Source organism: Echinops telfairi, unplaced genomic scaffold (assembly GCF_000313985.2).
Source record: "Echinops telfairi isolate 266 unplaced genomic scaffold, ASM31398v2 ScPeMD7_443;HRSCAF=831, whole genome shotgun sequence".
NCBI classification, from domain to species: domain Eukaryota; kingdom Metazoa; phylum Chordata; class Mammalia; order Afrosoricida; family Tenrecidae; genus Echinops; species Echinops telfairi.
In genome coordinates this window covers 24,171,302-24,195,665 of record NW_022104341.1, presented here as the reverse complement: position 1 = coordinate 24,195,665, position 24,364 = coordinate 24,171,302, and the positions used below count along the sequence as shown (strand labels likewise).

General features: G+C 45.5%; 1 pseudogene; it reads right to left on the bottom strand.

Moving 5' to 3' along the window:
• Window positions 1-20,817: 20,817 nt before the first annotated feature.
• Window positions 20,818-21,542, bottom strand: LOC101650819 (annotated as a pseudogene).
• Between the last annotated feature and the right edge of the window lie 2,822 nt (window positions 21,543-24,364).

Here is a 24,364-nt window from a genome sequence, read left to right as displayed (position 1 = left end):
GGATGTTTTCGTGATGCACATTTTCTTTGCATAAAACTCTCTCTTATACATGAGTTGCTGTGGATTTGTTTCTCCAAAGTACCCAGACTAATACACACACACCAAATGCAGGAGAGGGTGAAGAGAAATTGGAGCTCATACACTGCCAGTAGACTTGAAAATGTGTACAATCATTGTAGAAGTTATATGGTGCTACCTAAAATGACTGGCATTAATAATACCATACAGCTCAGCAATACCTTTGCTAAACATCTACTCCAAAGAAATGAGACAAAGCAGGAACAGACATTTGTTCTACCATGCTTATTTCAGCACCGTTCACAGTAGGAAGAAGGCGGGAACAGCCCAAATGCCCATCAGTAAAAGAATGGTTAAAGAAAGTTGGGTCATACACACAATAGAATGCTGCATCCCTGAAAAACCATGAAACACCTCATGTCCTGGATGGACATGGAAGAAATTATGCTGAGTGAAGTGAGTCAATCACTAAAGGATAAATATTGTATGATTCTGCTACTATAAGGATAAACACCAAGATGAAGGCAGGGCTCTGCTCTCAGGTTACATAATCTTTTATTCCTGTCTCCCAAGCAACAAGGGAGAGAGCCTGTCTAGCACCCATGAATCAGACAGAAACCCCTTTATATGTACATTTAAAAAACCCTTTCAACATAGGAAACCACCTCAGCTGAAGTCAGCTTTTCAAGGAGGGGAGAGAAGACTATCTGGTTGCTGTCATACCACTTTGAGCTACGGTTTCCCCAAATCAACAGACACTCCTGCACGAGTGCTAAGGGAATCTTACCAGAAATTTAAGTCAAGAGGTGGGAAAGGGGACTTGTACGTCTGGAGAAAGTTATGAACATTTCCGTTGGTAGGTAAATCGGGAGGTGCAACCTCCCATCAGGGGAAAAAAATGCTTAATACTATATGTCAGAGTAAGCCAGCCTCTGACAATATCACGGGTTCTGTAGGCACAGTTGTACGGCGATAATCTACAGAGATCATGGTAGAGTCACAGAGAATAGGCGAGATAGCAGAGAGGATAAAATACAGAAGTCAGGCACATTTTATGGTAGCATGCTCACCCCCTGCACAGCCATGCTCTCAGAAGCCAGGCCCTCGCAGAGCGTGGGAGGAGAAGAGAGGAGAGAGAGGGAGGGAGATTTATTTCTAACCAAGGCTTATATATACTTGGGGGAGGGGCGGGGGCGTGCAAGCCACCTGATTACAAGTAACCACATACGTCACAGGAAGGGTTGTACCATAGACAATACAGCAATTGGAGGGGGATGATCTAGGGGTGTACACGCAATAGGAAGAGGAGGGATTAGGGGTACACATGTGACAAGATGGGTGTACCCTAGACTCAAGATGGCAGTCTAACCTTGGTCGTCCTTGAGCTGGTTTGACCTTTAATCTGGCTCTCCATGGAAACAATCACTATCCTTATCAGTAGGGTGTGAGCCCCATCTATGGCTGATGCCTTCAGGGAGGAAACTTCTAAAAAGCAAAACTCACAATGTGCTGGCAAACAGCTTGACAACCTGGAGAGAAACCTTTCTGTTTCCCACACCTATATAGAACCCAAGGGGAGGAATATGCCCAGTATTATGTTCCTAATTGGACACTTTTGACCTAATTTCTAAGCAGCCCTTGTTCACACAGGCTGTGTATTGTAGATTGCTGAACCGCGAAATTGTCCTTTTGAGGCACACAGCATCCTTCATGGGCCACAAAAGAAGGATTTGATGTGGGAACTCTAACTGAACTAGGCTTTACCTCAAATTCACCTGGCGCCAATTTCAGGAACCATGAACAGAGGTTGAAATGGCTAGTCTGAGAACTAATTGGTGTTGTTGGACTTTGGCTCAGATCTCTTGCTTTGATGGTGCCCAATGAATGGTGGGCTGGAAATACTATGTTTACTATTTTAATGCCCTCCTAGCTTTCTTACGACATGTATCAATCTTGCAGACATGATTCCACCTGAGTGCATGAATGTTATAGAAAGTGTTACCCTCTCATCAACCATCCCCATTGTTTGTGTAAATAGTGTCCAGTCACTTAAGAATTTAATTTGTACAAGACAAAAATTCATGTATTTCAGCCTGAAGCTGGCCTGTATTTATATAATTTCCTTTTCCCCAACACTGTATTAAATTACCACTGGCTAATTTAATGATGCTATCAAGAGCTAGTGCCCCAGGGGGTTAATTTATAATGTTCTGTATCATAAAAATGATAATGATGTCTCTAAACCATAGATATATGAATGGATTTTGTTCATGCACTTAATTTTAGACCTAATCTAAGAACAATTAGTTCTTATGACATGGCCCTGCTTGATGCTCACTCACATGAAGAGATCACTCACTGATGATGTGGGTGCCATAACTAAGTGTGGTGAAGAAACCAAATGGTGCCCAGCTATCAGAAAGAATAGTGTCGGCAGTTTTAAAAGCTTGTCTTAAAACAAGAAGCCATCGAAGTTATGTGTTAACTAAGTGCACGTGGAAGAAGCACACCAGCTTTTTTGATCCAAGGAGGGCAAATAATAAAATCCAAAATCTGGAGGAGGTCAAGCTATCAGAACTTAAACTGTGAATGCTTAGTTAACAAAGTGATGTGGATAACAGGGGAAGCCCCAAATTCCTTCCGAGTCCCTGTGTGGATTAAGCCTTCAGTGAATCCCCTCTGACCATAGTCAAGAGCTGTGAATAGTTCTGCCCTCAGAGAGCAGTGTAAAGTCTGTGATGCCGGATGCGGTTAGATTAAAACACGGTGCCTTGTCATTTGATACGTGGTTGCCCATTCTAAAGTTGTTTTGACCTATTCTAAAATTATTTGAATTTTTAGTATTTTCTGCTTTCTTTTTGGCCTGTGTGGTTTCGTGTATCTATATTCAGTTACGGTATTGGTGACTGCTGAGGGGCATGGCAGACGGGTTGGGAGGAAATGGGGAGCTAACAGCAATGAGCACGAGGAAAAAACACTTCTGAAAGTGTGATGATGATTGCGCACATCTTCTTAATATGATTAAATAATACGATATGTCAAGTATATGCCTGAGTGAATTCATTCAAGAACTGCTGGTTTTTATTACTTATATATAAAATTACCCATTATGTTTATTTTGGTAATAATGCCTTTTAGAAAAATCGATACCAGATTAGTGCCCAGGAGCTGGAGATTAGAGATGTCCCAAATGTCTTCTAAGATGCGATTCCACTCCATTTACTCACAGAATTCACCTGTAAATGGAGTGGCATCCCGAGTAGCATCCTGCTGTCTATAAAATGAGCCTCTGAAGAGCAGATGGGATCTGGTTACCTGCCAGGAGTGGCATTCCCGGACCCCAGACTCCTGTGCAGTGAACCTCCTGGATCCAGATGACAGCTATACCATGAGAGCGGGGTAGAGCTGTCTGATGACCATTTCTGCCCCCACAGTGCCTCCTTTGAGTATTTCCCTTCACGTTCATGGGTTCTACAATTCGCTGCAACATCAAACAGAAACTCACTAAAAAATCTCACGTGGTTGTGGGTGCTGTTATGTCCCAAATATGAAGGTCAGGCAGATGTGAACCAAATACAGGGTCCCAAGCCAGAAGCCAAAAATGCCTGAAAATCAAAGGAGGCCACCTTGCTTCTACCAAAGCTCCCTCAGGAAGCAGTGAGCACAACCAAAGGGAAGTTTACATGGGGATGGAAGAGCTGCAGTCTCGGAGACCCACCGGGCAGCTCCACACTGTCCTACAGGGTCGCCAGGAGTCACAACAGACTTGACAGCAGTCGGTCAGTGGTGGAGGGGTGGTCTTCATCTTTCAGCTGACCATCTCCCCAGGGAAACCAGGGGGTGACTGAAGTCACGCCATCCAGGAAAGCAAGATCTAAGATGCATTCCCCCCTAATCTTGTCATAAGGAACTCCCGCCAAGCTGTGAGTAGTTTATAAACATGCACCCCACTCTGACCCTGTAGCAGAGAACTCCCTTTAAAAGGGGATCTTAACCACAAGCACAGAAGCTAGAATCTATAATACATCACAAAACGGATTATGGAAAAGAAGAATATGACTAGAAGGGCGATGTTAAGTAATCAATTATATCTCATTGGTTAATTTATAGATGATTAATGTATCAGTTTTTTGAATTGTATGTTTAAATTGCATCATGATTATAACATATAGAAATATTGCTTTTACCCATCCACGGTGCAATACTTTTTACAAAAGCTTTTTATTGAGGATTAGGTGAAGGTTGGCAGCGCATATATTCATTTTTATCCTTAACAACTTATCAAACATCTCAGTGCTTGTCCTGCTTCCATCATTTTTGCCCCCCTTCTCTGGCTGGATATTGTCTGCTCCTTTACCCCAGTTAATATCTGTCCACCTTCTAGCCTGGGACCTCCTCTTTCCTCTCTGCTTCTCCCACCCCCAGTGTGAAAACCTTTTCTTGATTTTTCATTACTGTCATGAGGTGGATGAACCTGGAGGACATTATGAAATTAGTCAATCACGAGTATTGCACGACAACACAAGGCGATACTTTCAATGAAACTTTCCCAATGTGTTTTTTGACATCTTTTAGTGAGCACCTTAGTCTTTACTATTGAAATTTCAATTAATGTTCTCTATTTCACTTCTTAGCATTGTAATGTCCATTGCAATGACTACGCAGAAATTCAGACATATTCATGATTAAAGTGTTCATTAAAGAAGTTAAGTTGTATTGCCAGCGAGAAATTCTCAGGGTAGTTGTTTATGAGTACATATTATAACATTCAGATCTGCTAATAAATTCCCCAGGGGGCATACCATTCTGCTGTAAGCCTTGACCCAAAGGCACTGAGCTTCAGCTTCATGGGCCAGCAAGCCCAACATCTTGGGTTTAGTGCCCAGAGGTACCCTACTCCAGTAAGCTTTAGCCTCAAGGCACCCAGCTCCACTCCTGTGGATCAGCAAGTCCACCTTTCCCAGTTAAGTGGCTGGAGACACCCCACTCTGCAAGCCAGACTCCTGCACTAAAGCACTCAGCTTAACTTACTCTGTGGATTGTGATGTCCATCACTTTTTCGGTGGTCTGGCTCCTGATTTGCTGCTCCTCCTCTGAATAGTATAGCTGCCATCTGGATCCAGGTGGTTCGCTATGCAGAGGTATCAGGCCGAAAGACTGCTCTCCTTCTGGCACTTGCTGGTCATCAGATCCCTCCTGCTTTTCAGAAGGCTCATTTTATACACAGCAGGATGCTATTCAGGGAACCCTGTTAGCAATTACTCCCAGGTGAATCTTACCAGTATCTTCCCTTGCCCTTTTACCAGACCCATGTAAGGAAAGGCCTTTGGTGGGAGTTAGAGACTTGGACTCGAAGAACCACATAAATACATCACTGCCCCTGCTAGTGCTCAGTCAAGGGTTATTTCAGTCACCTCCTAAGGTGCCCCCAAACTCTTGAACCTACAGACCATGCCTAACTGAGAAGTAGCATGCACGTGACTTACTGACCCATCCCCATAAACACGTGCTGTAAGCATTCAGGCCACTGCTCTGTTATCTTTCTTCCACAGTTTTTTTTTTTTTAATTTCTCTTTCTTCCCCTCTCCCCTCTCAACTCTCACCCTCCTAGCAAGAGTGTAACATAAGATAGTTTTGTTCTTTGTTCAACTGAGATTGATTAGACTTTTTCCAAAATAATATTACAAAGAACCAAAGGGTATACAAAATCAAAGGTGCAGACCCTTAGCTGCAGGGGTCAGCCACTGGTCCTGGGCATCAATGCTGCTGCTGGCACTTTTCAATCTGAAAGTGTTTTCCTCTCCTGGCCTCAGAGCCCCGTTCCCTTCCACCTGCAGTAACTATAGGACGACGCCGGGCGGGAGCAATGAGACAAGAACAGAACGCTGCTCAGATTTGGAGGAAGGCAGACTGAATCTGTCAACCGCCTCGACTCGCTGGGGAAAAGAGTTTGCATGCTTTCCTTCATCTCGTCCAGCCTCAGTTCCCTCGTCCACACATTGAAGACAATCTCCTAGAGGTCTTTGGAGCTTCTCCTTGCAATTAAATTATGTCTCTAAGGTACTCACCAAAGAGTATGTGGGTCAGTAAAAAAAAATCAACAACCAATCCAGTTGCCTTCAAGTTGATCCCAATTCATGGTGACGGTGTTTTTCAGGATGGACTTGTGCAATCAAAGGCTGTGATTTTTCAGAAATAGATCACTAAGTCTTTCTGCTGAGGTACTGGGGCACTGAGGTACAGTACCAACGGATAAATGAGAACTGACAACCTTTTGGTTAATAGCTGTACAATGCAGGGTCTCCTTTTGGCCAGCTGGGGATCACCCACTTCTTATTTTTTGCTTGTGTATTTGGTGGCATGGACAATGACTAGGTGGATAAAAGATTGTCTATTTTCTCTTTTCTATGGTGTAGGGACACTAGTTAGTGCTCCACAGTGGGCACATTTCCCCTTATGTCCTTGGGCCCATCTGGCCCACCGGGAGGACACCCTCCTCCTTCAGGTAGCCAGGGCGGGCGGAGCACAGCAAAGGTACTGTGAATGCTTCTTCCTCCTCCTCGTCCTTCCTCATCAGAGCACTGTCTGGAGCACACACTAGCAACAACCTCACAATGAGATTTGGGCACCTAACCTATTAGTGTGAATGGTTTCCATAGTCAGCCCCACTCAGAGTTGTTTAACCAGTACTATAACAACAACAACCCTACAACCAACCACCCTTAGAGTGGACCCCTTCCTGTCCTGGGGCTGCTGCTGGCAATTGATCTGCAAGCCCCAAAGTCACATAAACTAATATCCCTCACACTGGTTCCTCGGCAGTTTTTTTTTGGTGTGTGTTAAATCTCCCAGCATCTATGGACAGAGCGTCTCTTCTTATTTTGGGGTTGAGCCCAAACAATTGGTGAGCTAGTCAGGCGATTGAAAAACCCCAGCACCTCAGAGATGGAATGGGGGGATGAGGCTCCACAGGTGAATCCTGGCATGGCTATCGGCATCCATGTATGGTTCCTTAGGGCACCTGGATGGTGAGTTCAGGGACACCCCGAAAAAATGCCCCAAGGATGGTTAGGACTCCTGAATGGAGGAGGGGCTGATAAGGCCAAGAAAGATACCAGGGTGCTCACCAGTCATCCCCTTAGCCTGGCCCCTTTTGTATATTACTCACAGTGGTATGGGAGTCGAGCTGGCTGCACACAGGAAGGCAGAGTAGCTGGAAGAGAAATGGAAATTAGAATGAGAGACCAGGGGAACTCAAGCTAATACCTGGGAGTGGCTAGTTAAATGCCTTCCGGGCACCAGCTTCTGCTGTGAAAACCCTGAGCTGCCGCCTGGGAAAGGTGACTAGTAGGGGTGGTGCCTGCGTTGGCCGTGAGTCTGGGAAGTGATTATGAAGGAACACTGGGTTCTAAGGGCTGGACCCTCCTGGACACACTTAGAAGGCGGAGAACAGTGGAAGGAGGAAATAGAAGTTCTTCCCTGAGACGTCTGGCCTGGCAGAGTGACCAAAATTAAGATCCACCAACTTCAACCACTGGGTGTCGATCCCTGGGATTTGTTGGCCACCCAATGCAGGCAGACGGAGTGGGGATCTGTTGCTGCTGGGCTCTCCACCTGTGGGATCCTGGGTGGGAATGCCCTTAGACTCCTAACAGTAGTCACAACACGCAGGGGTTGCTTAGCACCACTGATGGTGACGGGAGCAGCACATTAGGGACGCGCACAGCAGTCTAACCTCTGTAAAGTAACTGCGTCCCTCTCCCAGGTGTGCCTCTCCCCACTCCCTGAGGACATTCTGAGAGTGGACCTACTTAGGGGCATGATGCTCATGACTCTCTGGTCCAATCAGGTAAAGCAATCATTAGGGATGGGCCACGTGGACCCCCATCCACCGGGCCCCACCTGACTGAGTTGTGATTGCCAAGAAAACCTGCTTGCCTGAAGGGCACAAGAAAGTCACAGCAACGGTAGCTGAGGTCCGGTCAGTAGCGCCAGGTGCATCCAAAGTCTACAACAGCACAGGGTGGCCTGTGTGCAAACCAGATGGACCATGTGCATGACTGAGCACTTTCAAGAGCTCTCTGGTACACAGTAGTGCCCCACGTTGATGCCTTGCTAACAGCGTTGAAGACCACTTGAGAACCTATTCTTTTATGTTGGATTTAGCCCATGTGTTCTTCAGTTTTTTACTAGAAAGCCCCTGAGAGTTAGGAGCTTCTTACCTTTGAGAGGTGTGGTGAACACTAGACTTGTGCCGCCATTGTTCACAGTGGCACGAGGTGGCCAAGCCTGTGGGGTGCACATGTTCTATTTTGCACAACTTGTAATACAATTGAGCTTGTGAGAACGGGCTGTCAATGATGCCAAAGCTCCGGGGACTGGACTATTGGTCAGATTCTAAGGTGTTGGGTCATTGGGTAAGAGGAAGGGGTTCCTCGAGGCTATGGTGCTAAGATCATAGCTTACAGTTGCCTCACTAAAGAAAAAGAGCTGTAGACCTTCTTGGACATGTTAGGGTATCAGAGACCCCACTTAACCCAAAATCTTCCACCCCTGTACCAGCTAGTAAAGAAAGGAGGGTATGGGGTTTGGTCCGTTGAGGTAGGGTAGGCCTTCAATGCTATTACATGGCAGTGAAACAAATGCAGGACTCAGGGCCTGTGTGAGCCTTGGTGCTTTAGAGAAACAAATCCACAGGAGCTCATGTGTAAGAGAGAGTTTGATATAAAGGGTAAGTGTGCATCAAGAAAACATCCCAACCCAGTGCTGCCCAAGCCCACAAGTCCAACATTAACCCATATGTCCAACACCGATCTACAAAGTCCTCCTCCATCTCCCAAAACACAAGCAATGATGCCGACTGCAGGAGGAAAGCCGAGTCAGTGAATGTGTAAGCATCTCAGCGCGGGCAGGGGTCTCCACACAGCTGCTCCAGCACCCAGGGCTGTATCAGGGTAGGTCCATGTGGCTTCTCCTCAGGGATGTCTTGCAGGAAGTCAGCCTTGCCAGCTGAAGCAGGGAACTGGCTTAGGCAGCTGCACCCCAGTCTGACCATCACAAAGCAAAAGACCCGAGAACTGGCAAGGCAAGGCTCAACTAGCCATTTATCTCTCCGCCCTTCAATTAACCACACATGTGTTTATCAGCCAGGTTGGCACAATAAGCTAACTACCTCAGGGACTTTAGCTGCAGAGAAAGAATGTGAATCTGATGCCAGCTCTGACCTGGAGGGGTAAGTCTGAGGTCTATGGACAGTTTATTACCCTGTTTTTTTTATCCCAACTGTGGAAGGGTGCAGGGACCAGGGACAGCCCTACAGAAAAACAACTCTGTCCTGTATATAATCATTTTCAAGTGGCAGAAGACATCTCCAAAGGAGGCCCAGTGACAGTACATACGTACTCTCACGTCTAGGGCTAGTGCACAGACCAGTACACTAAAAATTGGCGTGCGTCCCTATAGCAGAGAAGCATCCTATGGGCTAGTCTCCCAAGTGTTGAGCTACACCACCAACTCCTTGGCCAGTACCATATACCACTGAGCTACTGAGGAAGCAGGAAAGCCACAATGCACAGGGCCACCCATGCAAGAAGGACCCATGTGCAAGGGCTCACACCTGAAGAGGCCTGGTACCTAGATGGCTAGGCCTAAGGCAACCCTCTCTGTTGGATCACAGAGGCCATCCAAGCAGATACAGATGCTAAGGGAATGACATTGTGGAGAGGCAGAACAGCCAACTGGCCAAGCTAAGTACTGCCTGGAAGGCCCTTATGCCTGATCACAGCCTGACAGTCGTGTGCAGGGACAGCTGGACAGTATACAAAGGATTCACATAGGGTCAGCACAGTGGAAATGTAAACAGGACAGGCTTTTGAGCCAGTCGGCCTTGTAGAGAGAGTGGATTTATGGAAAGACATCTGGGCCCAGGTGCAAAGCATGGACATGATGTGTTCCATGTACTGACCCACAGTCCACTCATTCCACCAGGAAATGCCCAGGCAGGCTCTGCACTATATCGCAGGCCCCCGCTGACCAGGTGGAGCAATGGGTCCATCAGAAGACAGGAGGCTGTACTAGACAGCGGACCCTTTGGGCTCTTGCCAAAGAGATGGGACTATCTCTAAGAAGCAAATCAGGGAGGCTTTCAGGGATGGCCTTAGTTGTTTCCTGGAAAGGTATAGGCCTGTCCCCGGGCAGATGTGCAAAATGCCCTGTGCAGACACTCCCACTTGGGCTTGCCTACTGGACTAGCAGGACCAGTCTACTCTGGGGGTGGCCTCTGTCTCCCCCTTTCAATGTAATTATTCTATAAAGCCTCCCCTTCCCTCCCCACCCTGCAACTTTCTCTGCTTTGTTTAATTCTTTACCTTCCACATGGCATACTGTGTTCTTATCCATTTTGGGAATCTTTTGCTTGGTGTGGTCTTTTGCTGTGGGATTTATGGCTGTTGCAGTCTCTGGCTGCAAATCTCCAATGGCCAGACCTGAAAGAGAATGTGGAAGGCTGGCAGTGAGATCGCATGTCATTTCTGGGGTGCTGGAATAGAGTTTAGGAGCAGTAGTTAATGCTTCAAAATGGCCACACTTTAGCTCATTAGGTTCCCCTCTGTGTTCTTGGGCCTACCTGGAGGACATATGCCCCTCCTTCCCCAGGTAGCCAGGGCATAGCCCAGCCAGGGCATCTGAACACTTCTTCCTCCTTCCCCTTTATCACAAGATACAATCTTGTGAACAACATAACAAGGGGTTTCTCTTCCCTGAGGTAATGGTGTAAACCCATGCTTTGCTGAAGTCCCTGTCACTCAAAATTGTCGAACCAGTTGAACCTTACAGCAACCCCCACAGCAGATCCTTTCTGGTCCAGCCACTGCTGGAAGCAGCACTGTTTGTCCTGGGCAGTAAGCTCGCCAGGGCAAATGAACTGATGTTCCCCAGGTTGGTTACCCGTGATTTCTCAGAGCCTACATAAAGGGATTCTCTCCTTCGTTTGTATGTAAGCCCAAACATATGTCCTGGTCTACAGTCCACTCGTTCTACCGGGAAAGCCCAGGCAGATCATCTCGCCCAACTCTGCACTATGATCACCTGCTGGACAGTGGAGGACCTGCATCAAAGAGAGGGTGGCATAGACAGTGGGCCCAATCTTGATACATCTTACCGTCTGAGTGGGATACCTGGGGTGCCCTGTATGTGGCGCATCTGGCCAAGCTTGGTCCATGGGATCCAGCATTTTGGAAAATCTGCCTTGCTTGGGTCTCAGGAGCCTGCTGCTATGGCAGTAAGGATGGATACTGAGTAAGCTGGGAGATCGTCACCGGCTCCCACCCCCACCCCATCCCATCTCCCCACAGCCCTCTCCCAGGATCAGTGCTGAAAGCAGGAATCCTTCTGTCCTTTGTGGATGTTTAGCGGGTAGGCAGCTCATCCCAGGTGGTGAACCCACACACCTAATCCTTCAAGGGCTACAGAGCAAATCCCAGAGAAGCTGCATTGCAAGTCTCCCCAAAATGGCACTAGGGCCTTAAATTGTCTTCCGGTAACTTCTTCGCCAAACCCTGCTCATGATTGGAAGGAGCTTCTTCCTTTCCCACCCTGACCCTGACTCACATCCCAGCCATCAGTTGGCCAGAAGAATCCTGTGGGACTGCTCGAGGGCGTTCCTGCTTTCCCCTGCCAGGGACAGCTGCACGCGGCCTTTCCAGATTGATTTCTGAACCGTGTCTATCCCTCCTCACACATTCCAGTGGGTGAGCTGAAACCACCGTGCTGACCACCACTCTGCCTTTGTCTTTCCTGCCCCTCCTTTCCCCAGTTGCTCCCTGGGGCAATATTTATAGAGGAGGATCAGGCATCCCCCTTACCCCTAGGTTCAAGGCCCCCGTAGGCTCACTTGGTTGAGGGATTCCACCTCCTCACAAGCCTGCAGAATGTTTGCCATGTAGGTCTCTGACATGCCTTCCTCTGTTCTTCCGGAGGGTGGCTCTCCTCCCCTGCCATTCCCCGCCAGGACCCCTCGGCGGTACTATGGGGATGAGTCGCTGGGCCTCTGGGAACATACAGGAGAAACATGAGGAGAAAGCCTTAAATCTTTATCAGCTGGCTCTTTCCATTGCTACTGGCGGGGCGTTTCCAAGCGCTCCCCGAGCTTGAGCACAACCTCGACATGGGTTTGCTCCTGGGAAGACATGCGTCCTCCCTCTTTCTCACTGCCTCTTTGGGCTCTGTGTTCTCCAGCTACCTTACTTTTAATGTGTTGTTAGGTGCCATCACGACATATGACAGCCCTATAGACGACAATCCGGAGTCATCTCACAGTCATTACTGTGTTTCAGTCTACTGTTGCAGCTGCTGTGTCAGCCCATCGCATCTGGGTCTTCCTCCTCCTTCCCGACGCCCCGACTCTCTGCCAAATATGACATTTTTCTCCAGGGAATGGTCCTACGGGTAATGTATCCAAAGAACGGGACACGAAGTCTTGCTGCTCTTGCTTCTAAGAAGGATTCTTGGTTGTACTTCTCCCATCAACTCCAATATTCTTTGCTAACATCATTCATTCAAACGCATCAATTCTTCCTCATTCTTCCTTACTCATTGTTCAGTTTTCAAATGCATATGAGGTTATTGAAAATGTCGGAGGTTGAGGTCATTTCAAGGTGACGTTTTCCCTTGGGAACACTGGAAAGAGGTCCTTTGCAGCAGATTTGCCTTCCGTGCTACGTTGCTCGCTGTCTTCCAAGACTGCTGTTTCAATGGGCCCTGATGGTGACCCCAAGTGGAATCAAGTCTCTTATAGCTTCAATGTCTTCTTCTTTTGTCGTGTTGTTGTTAATTTGTCCAGTTGTGAGGATTTTTTGTTTCTCCGTATAGAGATGTAATCCATATGGAAGGTCTTTGGCCTTCATCAGTAAGTGCTTCAGCAAGCAAGGTTTAATGACCCTCCCTCCAGTCCTGGTGCCGAGTTCTTCTTCATATGGGTCCAGCTTCTTGAATTGTTTGCACAGAACACAGACCGAATAGTATGGTGAAAGGATACGACACTGACACATACCTTCCCTCATGTAAAAACACACCATCCATCCTCATTCTACTTGGATAACAGGCCTCTTGGTCTCTATGGAGATTCCATACGAGCACAGTGAAGTGTTCTGGAACTTCCATTCTTTGCAGTGTTTTCCATGATTTGTTATAATCCATACTACTGAGTGCCTCGGCCGAGTCGGTAAATCACAGGTCAACATTTTTTCCTGGTATTCTCCACTTTCAGCCAAGATTCATCCAATATTTATTTAAATCATAGGGTCGCTGTGAGTCAGAATCAACTCAGTGGTAGTGGGTTTGTATTTTTTTTAAAATAATTTTACTGGGGGCTCGTAAAACTCTTATCACAATCCATACATCAATTGAATCAGGCATGTTTGTACATATGTTGACCTCATTCTCTTCTAGACATTTACCCTCTATTGAGTCCTCGGTACCAGCTCTTTTTGGGGTTTGTATTTTTATAGGGTATTCTGACTGTAGAATGAAGGCTTTCTCTAAGTACCTAACCCCACATACCAACTAGAGCAACTGTGCTTCCTCTAATAGTGATTTCTACCAATGTTTATTTTCTTAGATGTCTATGTCAACTTTGGAATTCAAAACAGTTTGATTCAGGGAGATTGGACTTTCAGTAAGGCCAACATGTGATGCGGCCCAAAACTAGCTCAGCAGCACTGGGCTGTGGGCTGTGTTGTTTATGTCTGGAAGTCGAGACAACCCTGTGGTGAGGCAACAAGAAAACCCTCAGCCCCCCACTTGTAACCTGAAGACTGAAGCCAGAGACTACATGGAGTGTGAGGAAGCAGAAGACAGCTGTACTGAGAGCTGTGTGCTCTCGGTTGGCAGACAAGCAAGGCCTTGCTACGTCAACTCTCTATATGCTGTATTAAGATATGCATTATTCTGGCAGTCCTGTGATAGACACCCTGTCTTATTTTGTTTATACTTGTTCATATTAGGGTGTATCTCAGATGTGCTAAGCCATTGGGGACACCCTCTTGAAGGTGTGTTGTTTTTCTGTGTGTTTTTTTTTGTAAATGAAACCCAGGATTGATGAGCCTATAGGGACAGCAAATAGAATAGGGGCTTGGGGGTGGGGTAGAGTGTGGGTGTGTGAGGGGGGGGTGGAGAATGGAGGGTGGGGTGGGGATACAAGGGAGACGATGTCAAGAAGTCCAGAAAGGAAAAGTACTTTTGGAGACTGATTATGGAAGCAATCGTACAATTCTGTTTGACGTGATTGAACTATGAAATGATGACATATGTATCAACTTCCAAGTAATAACCAATTAAAATAAAAATAAAAAGGGTTTTGGGCTCACACTAAATCCTAGCAACAAGTTAAAAACAATTAGTTCTTACATCATGGCCCTGCTCGATGCTCGTTCTCAGGAAGGGAACACAGAAGATATGGGTGTTAGAGCAAAATGTGGTGAAGAATTTAGATGGTGGCCTGTTATCAGATAAAATAGCATCTGGGGTCTTAAAGGCTTGTCTTCAAACAAGCAGCCATCTAAGAGAGATGTCAACTAAATCCACATGGAAGAAGCACACCAGCATCAGTCACTGAAGGACTGGAATCCATTTAATCCAAAGTCAAAGAAGGGATTAGTATCAGAGCCTCAATTGTGAGAATCTGGTCTGCAGAAGGCAACGGATGACAGTGGGAGCCCAAGATTCATCCCAAGTGGAACTACATAGGCAATAAGCCTTCAGAGAACTCCCCCTATCTAAAACTGAGGGATGGGAGGAAAGTGAGCACCAAACCGAGTGCTTGGGAGAGAGGAGTATAGAAGAGCAAAGGCATAAATCGGACTTGAACAGTTAAAACAATGTCAGTAGATTCCCCGTTATGAAGCAGGCTGGACCTGATCTGGTTTCCAAAATTTACTGTGTTTTTGTTTGTGCATATTGGAGTGTATCTCAGAGGTGTTATGTCAATGGAGGTCACCCTCTTATTTGCTTTTCTGTTTGTTTGTTTTTTATTATGCACCCCAGGATGGATGCACCTACAGTAGAATAAGGATTTCAGGAGGAGGGGGTACAGTGGGGGGTGGGGTGGGGGGAAGAAGCGGGTAAAGGGAGATGATGTCAAGGAGCCCATGTAGAAAAAGACCACTGGAAACCAATTGTGCAAAGGCAGTTGTAGAATTCTGCTTGACATGATTGAACTGTGCAATGATATGATATATGTATTAAATCCCAATTAAAAATAACTTTTTAAAAAGAAGAAAACCCTCAATTCCAAGAAACAGAGGTTAAGACTAGACAGGTCCTGCTCCTTTAACCAGGACGAGCTCATGGAAAAGGTGATCTTTTGGAATGGGGCAGTCCTGCCCATGCAGCTGTGTTCCCATCTCTCTTTCAGGTACTCGCCCATTATCATTTCCCGCCTTTGCCCAGACTCAACTGCCCAGATTGCTCCTCTTGTTCCATACGGCACACTCATTTTTCACTACGATGTTAGTGACTTACTGCTTTTCTTTCCCATTCAAAAATAGAGTCCCTCCGGAAAATGGAAATGCCACAACTGCCATGTGTTACCATCCGGTCAACTCCAACTCACGGCCAGCCTGTGGGTTGCCGAGCAGACTTGTGCTCCCTCTGGTTCCTGTGGCTGTCGTTTTATGAGAGAGGAGTTCTGGGGCTTTTTTCCTGTGATGCTGCTAGGAACTGCCAACACTTCACTTCGCAGTCAGGCACAAATCATTCATGCCACCCAGGAACCTCTTAACGTACAGCCAGGGCATCTCAAAAGACATGTGAGCTATTTGCACACCCATGTTCATTGCAGCACTAATTACAATAGATAAAAAGCAAACAAAACAAAACAAATAACAACACCAACACCTAAATGTCTATCAGTGAAGAATGGCTAAACAAACAGTGAAATGGTACCCATCGTTAAAGAGTAATGATGAAAACAGAAACACAGTGGGTGGATTTGGGGGACATTACGGTGAGTAAAGTTAGGTAATCATGAAAGGAAAAATAGTACATGAGACCACTGTTAGAAAAGAAAAAAATCAGAAATCAGGATAAAGGCTTCCATACTAAAAGAAACAGCGGTCAGTGTAAGATATGAAAATGATAATAATTTATAATTTATCAAGGGGTCACGAGGGTGGGAAGTGGGGAGGGAGGGTTAAAAGAGGAGCTGATACCCAGGGCTCAAATAGGATGTAAATGTTTAGAAAATAATGATGACAACATATGGACAAATATGCTGATATGCTTGATGTGTGGATTGTTATAAGAGCGGTAAGAGTTCCCAATAAAAATGATCTTAAAAAAACAAAACAAAACCTGAAAGCAAACAGAAAAAGAAGCAGACTTTAATGGCTACAGGGGTGGGAGGAGAGGGAGGGAAGGGGGAGCAGTAGGCTGGAGGGCAGCCAGGTTGTAACTTGGGCGAAGGGGAAGATAATATCCTGCAAGGGAGAGAAGACGGAAAAGGCAGTGGGTGGGCAGAGGGCGAGTTATTAGGAAGTTTGATAGGTTGTTTAAATTACTGAATACAAAAATGATGATCTGAATTCACAATAAGAAATTTTTTAATTAGACGTGGGTGGCTGTCAACACTCCCGACTCTCTGCACTGTACCCCTTCCATTAGGTCTACCTTCTCTTTCAGAGAAACTACCAGGCCTGGGCCGTGGCCAGCACTGCTATGTGCCCTGGGCAGAGCCTCACCTTCATCCTCAGGTGTGTGAAGATAGAGTTACCTCCATGGGAGGGTTTCCAAGATGTTGGTTAATGCGTGCATTCAGATCTCGGCATTAAAAGGGAGAAGAAAACCTTGTATTTACCCTTCTTTGGTCTCACTGGGAATTTTCCAATAAACTTTACATTCCCAGCTCCAAGCTTTATGTTTCACTGTGAACTGAGATTACAGCTAAACTCTGAGAACTTTCGACATGACTAGTTATATGTACACAAAACCCAAACCAAACAAAAAAACAACCTTTTCTTTTCCTTGTGTTCCCAATCCTTCTTGTCATTTAAACGACAATGGAGAGTTTAGTCATCACATCTAACTGCCCGATTTAATGTGCAAACTAATTAAGCCTTTTGACTCCATTAACTTGACCCAAACAGCATTGTCCAGGTGGGCTCTGGTGCGTGCGGATCAGTCACACTGTGGCCCCAAGTTCCTTGTTTTATTCTCCTGGGGAAACGATTGGCAGGAAGGGGAAGGTGTGCTCTGGCAGGGAGAAAGTAGTCTGGGTGGTGCTGTTATGAAAACTGAGACAGGCATCCGACTTGCCAAGTGAATGTGGTCTCCCCAGGGCACATAGCGTGCCAGGTGGAAGGCAGGCGGAATCAGCCGCCCTCGGCCCCTCCTCTGCAGGTGGTGTGTGAGGCAGCCTCGGGAAACATGAACTTGCCCTAGAGTCTGGTCCTCTCTGGAATGTGCAGGGCTCCTGGTGTGCTCTCAGGGCCCTGCAGAGCCACCTTGTCAGCAACAGAGTAACAAAGGCGAGGGAGTTAGCAGGTGGACCAACACTCGCATCACCTACATATTCATAGACATTCTTCATCAATACTCACGCAGAAAAAAGGACATTGAATTCAAATCTGTCATGTCTTCCATCAAAAGAGTTTTTAGATATGAAAAGTGTAATTGATAGAGAACTCCAAACTAGAGGCATCCTAGAAACTTTAGGCAAAACTAGTCCTAAACTGTGCTACACAAACACTATCCCGGCAGCTAATGGAAAGGTAGCTGATTTGAGTTTTCCTCAGAAAGAGATTGTTGGTGGACTCCATTCTAGAGTGCTTCCTACGATTTTAAAATTGTCTGTTCAGAGAAAGGAGAAATTTCAGTCAAACTTCACACTTCGCTACCGCCAACATCATCATGGTGGGCACCATCCTTGGTACGGTCCCCTGGGAGACCACTCTGAGATGGAAATAGCAAACAAGGAATTCACCAAGGGGCAGTCTTGGGAAGGGGACCTATGAGAGTAGCAGATGGTCTGGGCAGAGGAAAACGGTGGGTGACAGTGCAGATGCTATGCAAGCCACCCCAGTCTCGGTTTCCAATCCCAACGGACAACCCTACTTTCTCCCAGCACCCAGACACTGCTCTTCGTAAGAACTGGGATCTCCTCGGATCGGTCCTGTGCCCATTCCTTTGGTCGATAACTCTGGCCAGACACTGAGCAAATATGATTGCTCATGCTTGGGTCACCTGACCACCCTACTAGGGTGATGGAAAAACTTGTTTAAAAAAACAAACCCCGTGCTGTTGAGTCAGTTAGGACTCATAGCAACCCTATTGGGCAGAGTAGAAAGATCCCTTTGGGTTTCCGAGTGGGGAAATCTTTATGGAGGCAGAAAGCCTCATTTGTCTCCCATGGAACAGCCGGTGGCCTCCGAATGTTGACTCACTATGTCCCAGTGCTCCTCAAAAAACCTGGGAGGCAGAGAAGAGCAGACATGGTGTCCCTCCAGCACTGCCTCTCTCTCAGCTTTGAGTGCCCTGAGTGCTCCCGATGGCTAAGTAACAGCTTCTAATGGACAGGTTGATGGGTGGTTGTTTAAATCCACCCAGAGGCAACCCCTCTGAAAAAATCAAAGCTTTGGAAGCTCCATGGGGCAATCCTGCTCTATTACCCCAGGGGTCAGAAGGGGCCCAATTGCAGTAGGTTTGGTGTTTTGTTTTGTTTTCCTTAAAGGGTTGAAACCTTAATATATCTAACTGCCCCATGGAGTGCCTCTTAGGACACACTCAGTAGATGGCGTCATTGTTTGTCTCATCAACATCATAAGAACAAACACAATTCACTTTTCCCCCCCTAATGTCTTGGAGCAATAGATGCTGATAAAATCAATGTTGACTCAAACCTCAGCCACAATTTTGAACTGAGCCTGAACCTTTTTGAGAAGCTGAGAATATTTAACAAACATTTTCTTTCAGCATGCCTAATCTTTGTGCATTGTTGGATTTTCTGGGCCAGATGGGTCTAGAGTACCAGAACCATCAGAAAGATGCTTATCGCTTTGACAGCCTCACTGGACTGAAAGTATTTCCCCAGAAAGACCATCCCAGTGTTTTCCTGATCTGGTCACAGAGCCAGAGCATTTGGATGAAATGGGGGAAATTCCTGTCTTTGAACTGAATAACATTCCTGCAGTGTCTGGTCCCTAAGGGTTGGTTGCGTATAGCCTTCCCTACTGCATAAGGGTAGATCGCTGTACAACCTCCTGAAGAATTAAGGACAGAGAGTTCTGGATCATTGTTGGCAGACACTGTCACAGTCCCTTCTCATGACACCAATGCAACACTGCCGCCGCCACTGGTCTGCCATCTGTCCTACTGCGGTGGCCAGTGTGTTGTTGACAGCTACAGCACTGGCCTTTCAAATGCTAGCAGGGTCACCCAAAGTGCACAGATTCAGCAGAGCGTCCAGTCTGAGCACAGACTACCAAGCAGGACGGGGTTGTCCATTTCTGAGGAATTAGCCACTGAAAACCCTGAGGACAGCATAGAAACATGTCCGTCACTAAAACCTTCAGGAACAGAAGCAGAATACTGTCAGAGAGAGTGCCAGAAGCTGGGCCCCTCGGGTCAGAAGGCTCTCACAGTGTGACTGAGGAAGAGGCGCCCACAATGACGTGGAGGTAGGGAAGCCTGTGGGAGAAGAGCCTGCGGGCTTTCATTCGCTGATGGGACATGACTCAAAATGTGAAGCAAACGATGCAAATATAATGAATACTTGTAACTTGGAATGTATGAATCTGGGAAAATTAGAAGCCATTACAAGGAAATGGAGTGCACAAAGATCGATATTCTAGGCATTAGCAAGCTGAATGAGTCAGAAAATCATAGGGTTTGTTACGCTGGAAAGGACACAATCAAGAGGAATGGTGCTGCCTTCATCTCCACAAAGGACACCTCAAGGCTTATTCGCTGTCTGTGATAGGATAATATCTATCCACATTCAAGGAAATCGAATTAATACATAAGTCCATTTTTTTGCACCAACCACTGAAGCTAGGGTTGAAGAAGTTAAAGAATTCTACCAACGTCTTCAATCATAAATTGATCAAATATGCTATCAAGATGCACTGATAGTTATTGGCAATTGGAATGCAAAAGTTGGAATGAGGAACGTTATTGTTAACTTAAGGACATTTTTTTCAAGATCCTCCTGGGTGGCATTTTGTTCCGTGGCTCACAGGGTCATCACGAGGCTGACTCAACTGCAGCGAACAACAACAGTCTTCTAGAATGGGTAAGTCCTAGGGTAAGTCTAGGCCAGATGACCTCTTGGCCCTGATTTCAGTGACACGAGAGAAAACCAAAGGGGAATGGGGGAAGGAGAATTCGAGAGAATTTTTCCGGTTTCCTACTTCCCCCTCCAGAAGGACCTTCGTTTTTTCTTCTTTTTAAATTAAAAAAAAAAAGTATTTACCTGGAAGCATTCAGAATGTCAATGAAACAGTTGCAGCCTTTTTGTTGTTTTTGCAATTACAGAGTGGCATTCAGTTAAGAGAACAACAATTATTTCATACAAGCTGCATCCGAGACAACTGACGAGGGGGAATAAAAGGAACCCCCCACACTACCATCCCCATGTATAACTACTGTGTGCCGTACACCAGTGAGTGCCTGCTTCAAGATTCCATGCCAATTTACAAGCCCCATACTGTACCAGGCAAGGTTAGTGGCTATTGGAAAGGCCAGCGGACCGGCCTATCTAAAGACACATTCGGTAGTATGTTAACTACACCAAAAAAGACACTGTATGGCTTAGAACCAAATCTTACACAGCCTTACATTTCTTTTTCTTCCAAAGGAGTGAGTTGTGTACATAGACAATGGGGAAAAAACTGTGCTAGAACCAATGTAATCACCATCATCTTCACCTTCTTCTTCTTCCTCCTCTTGGTCTTCTTCGTCCTTCTCGTCCTCCTTTTTCTTGCTTTTCGCAGCCGTGCCCACTCCCTTTGCTGGCATCAGGCTTCCCGTAGCCTGGGATGCAGCAGTATCCTGTTCGTATTTCTCCGACAGCTTGGCGGCCTTCTTCTCATAGGGCCACTTGTCATGGGCCTCAGTGTGATTCCACATCTCTCCCAGCTTCTTCGCAATGTCCCGCTGGACCAGCCCTGCTGTTCATCTTTGTCTCGGGGCGGCACTCAGAACAAGACCAAACAAAAACGCTGAAGGAGGTCTCGGGTCCCTCGGAATCCTCAGACTTCTTTTCTGTCTCCTCTTTAGGAGGCATGTGAGTTTTCACTTCTCTTTCATGACGGGCCTTGTCCGCCTGAGCCATGTCTTCAAGTTTCCCTTCTCTTTACAGACACGGTCTTCCACCGCTCTGAGCCCTTCTTAGCAAACTGAGAGATCGACAGAAGCATCCGGTGCTTCCTCTTGGGCTCCTCCCGGCAAGTTTGCACAAAACATGTAGATGATGACATTAAACATGCAGATGATGACATTTGGCCTCTCGGCTTCTTAGGATCGCCTTTGCCCATGTTGAGTTACTCTTTCTTCCGTCAGTGAGGCTCGGTTCATCATCCCCAGTAGCTTCAAGGGTCAGCAAAAGCCTCCAGCTTAACATCTAACCCACAGCCTTAAACTGAAGAACTTCTGCAGTCACCAGTCTATTACCTTCCTGCTGATCTAGATTAATCATCCTCAAATAGAACGAATCAGGAGAAAAGTCCAACATAACGTGACTTAAAATTTTAAAGCTGCCTGAACTTGGACCTCACTACTGTTTCTACAACTGTATAAGCCATTTTCTTGTTGTAAACTTTATATGTACATCATATACACAATTAATGTAGGGCTTTTTTTTTAGTCTTTTAGGAAGAAATAGGTCAACACTAACCTGGATTTATTAAAATTTCCAAAACTTTACTGAGAACAATTTCTGATTTATTGAACTCTTCAATAAGAGTACCATTCAGAGTAATTTTAGCACACTCAAAGTTTCAAACTTTGAACAAAAAAAAAAAAAACCTCTTAAAAATAAAGGTTTGACTTTTTAATTTTCATTTCTGGATTACAATATAATATTAAAGAGGCCAGTAAATGTCACTGACATTTTTCTTCTCATAATACTTCAGGAAATAAGACCTTCATGATTTCTTTTTACTAGCATCATAACTGATATGCTTGGAAAAAATGGGTATAAAAATGTAATTCTCAAATTCATCAACTCTTGAATTCTGAGAAATTGAACTTGACGTTTTTACTAGAAGAATATATATGAGTATCAGAAATATACCTTTTTGTTTATTAAAAGCTAAAACAGAAATGCAAGAAAGAAATGAAGCTCAGAGTTTTTTCTTTAGAATTATACTCACAAACTCTGTGATGTCGTGGGGTCTGCTTCGGTCTGCTAACTGCAAGGTCAGCAGTTTGAAACCACCAGGTGCTCCGTAGGAAAACAGACATGACTTTCTACTAAAACAAACAAGCAGTACGGTTAAAGTCTTGGAGACCCACCCAAGCAGTTCTATCCTGCCCTATAGGTTTGTTAGGAGTCAGAATACATTCGATGGCAGTGCATTTGAATTATGAAAAGTACCAATAGAATATGTAAAATTTAGTTATTAGTGCTAGAGAAATCAGTGGTAAAAGTTATTGACTAACATCTATAAGAATCACCATGCGTTAAGCTGTATACTATACTGAAATTGATGCATTTAGTTAAAAATAAAATTTCCGAGATTTTTCAAATAAAACGCATTACCTGTGGCTTAAAAAAAAAAGAAGCAAGAAACAACAGCAAATGGATCAATCTATTCTCGGCCACCAAGTTTTTACCCTAACTTTGCCTTTTTATACAAAACAGTACACAGAAATTTCAAAGTAATAAATTCAGAGTTAAGTAACATAATTTAAATAAGAATCACAACATTAAAAACGTTTTTAAGAAGTACAGTATGGCCTATACCTTGATTTTGATGAGGATCTGGATCTGTGGACACGGATGTGGAGAGAGAGTCATTGTTTGAAAGGAGAGTCCCCTTCCATAAAAGCAACTGGCAGCTGTTTTTCAGGAGTGTTTTTTCCCCTTCTTTGCCATTTTTCACTGGCTTTCTCTAAAAAAAGATCTGTCTACTGTTGTCTGCTGTTGGCATTTCCTTGACTGTTTTGTAAAAGGGTTGACTAAATGATCATCAACAATATTGATAACAGTTAACCCGTTCCTTATGGTGATGATTCTTTTCAAAACATTCTTTCTTAGGACCTATGTTTTTTAATCTAAACATGGTACAAAAAGCCACAAAAACTAGGAACATCATAGCAAAATGCTTGGAACACAGCCGCAAAAGGTTTAAACAATGCATACTAACAACACCAACTAATGCTGAGTGACTGAAACACGAACTGCTTTTGCTTACAAAAATCACATGCATTGGGTAGGATTCCGGTGTTTTGTTAGAGCGCCGATGCAAAATTTTCTCGACATTTTGAGTCAAAATCCGATCATGTCGAGTACTGATGCAGTCGAGTACCAGGGTTCTACTGTATTTGCCTGTCCTAGCTCATGCTTCTAATAATAACTTGTTATGAGTTTCAGTGTCATCCACTGCACAATGAAAGCTTTAGCTAGATTGATCACTGAAGAGCCATCTCATCCCACTCAGCAATGAGTGTCTCTTATAGTCCATAGTCTCCTTGCCAGCACTTACATCGCTTTGCTTCTCTTCTTGCCAGCCAGGTATCATTGTCCAGTGATAGAGTTTCCCTGGGAGCTTCAGAGGACTTTGGGCACAGGTTTGGAATTAGTACATAATTAGGATATTTATGTTAGCTGCAAATGGCCATCACGGTAGTCAAGTTCTCAGCAAGCCACCGCCTAGCTAGACCTCACCTCCTCAGCTGTGAAATGGAACACATGGATGGGAAAGAGACTGTGACCCCTTCCAGCTCTGGTGCCCAATGATTCATAATTAGTCTCTGTCTTGCTCCCGAAAAAAGTACATTGTGTTCTGGAAGGATATGGCTGCCCAGCTACCCAGCAGCTGGAAGCAAATACTCAACCTCACCCCAGGGAGGCAGCTGAGTTATGATGAAGGAGCTTCAACAGAATCCAGAAGAATGGAGTTTACATTGCTGACCCTCATTCTCAGCACCCGTTTGTTGTGAGAATTAGTTGAGCAAATGTAATCTCTTGAAAGGGAAGGCCAGTGAGGTAGTTAGTTTATTGTGCCAACCTGGTCGATAAACACATGTGGGGTTAGTTGAAGGGCGGAGGGATAAATGGCTCGGTGAGCCTGGCCTTTCGAGTTCGTAGGTCTCTTGCTATTGATGGTCGCACCAGGGTGCAGCTGCCTTAGCA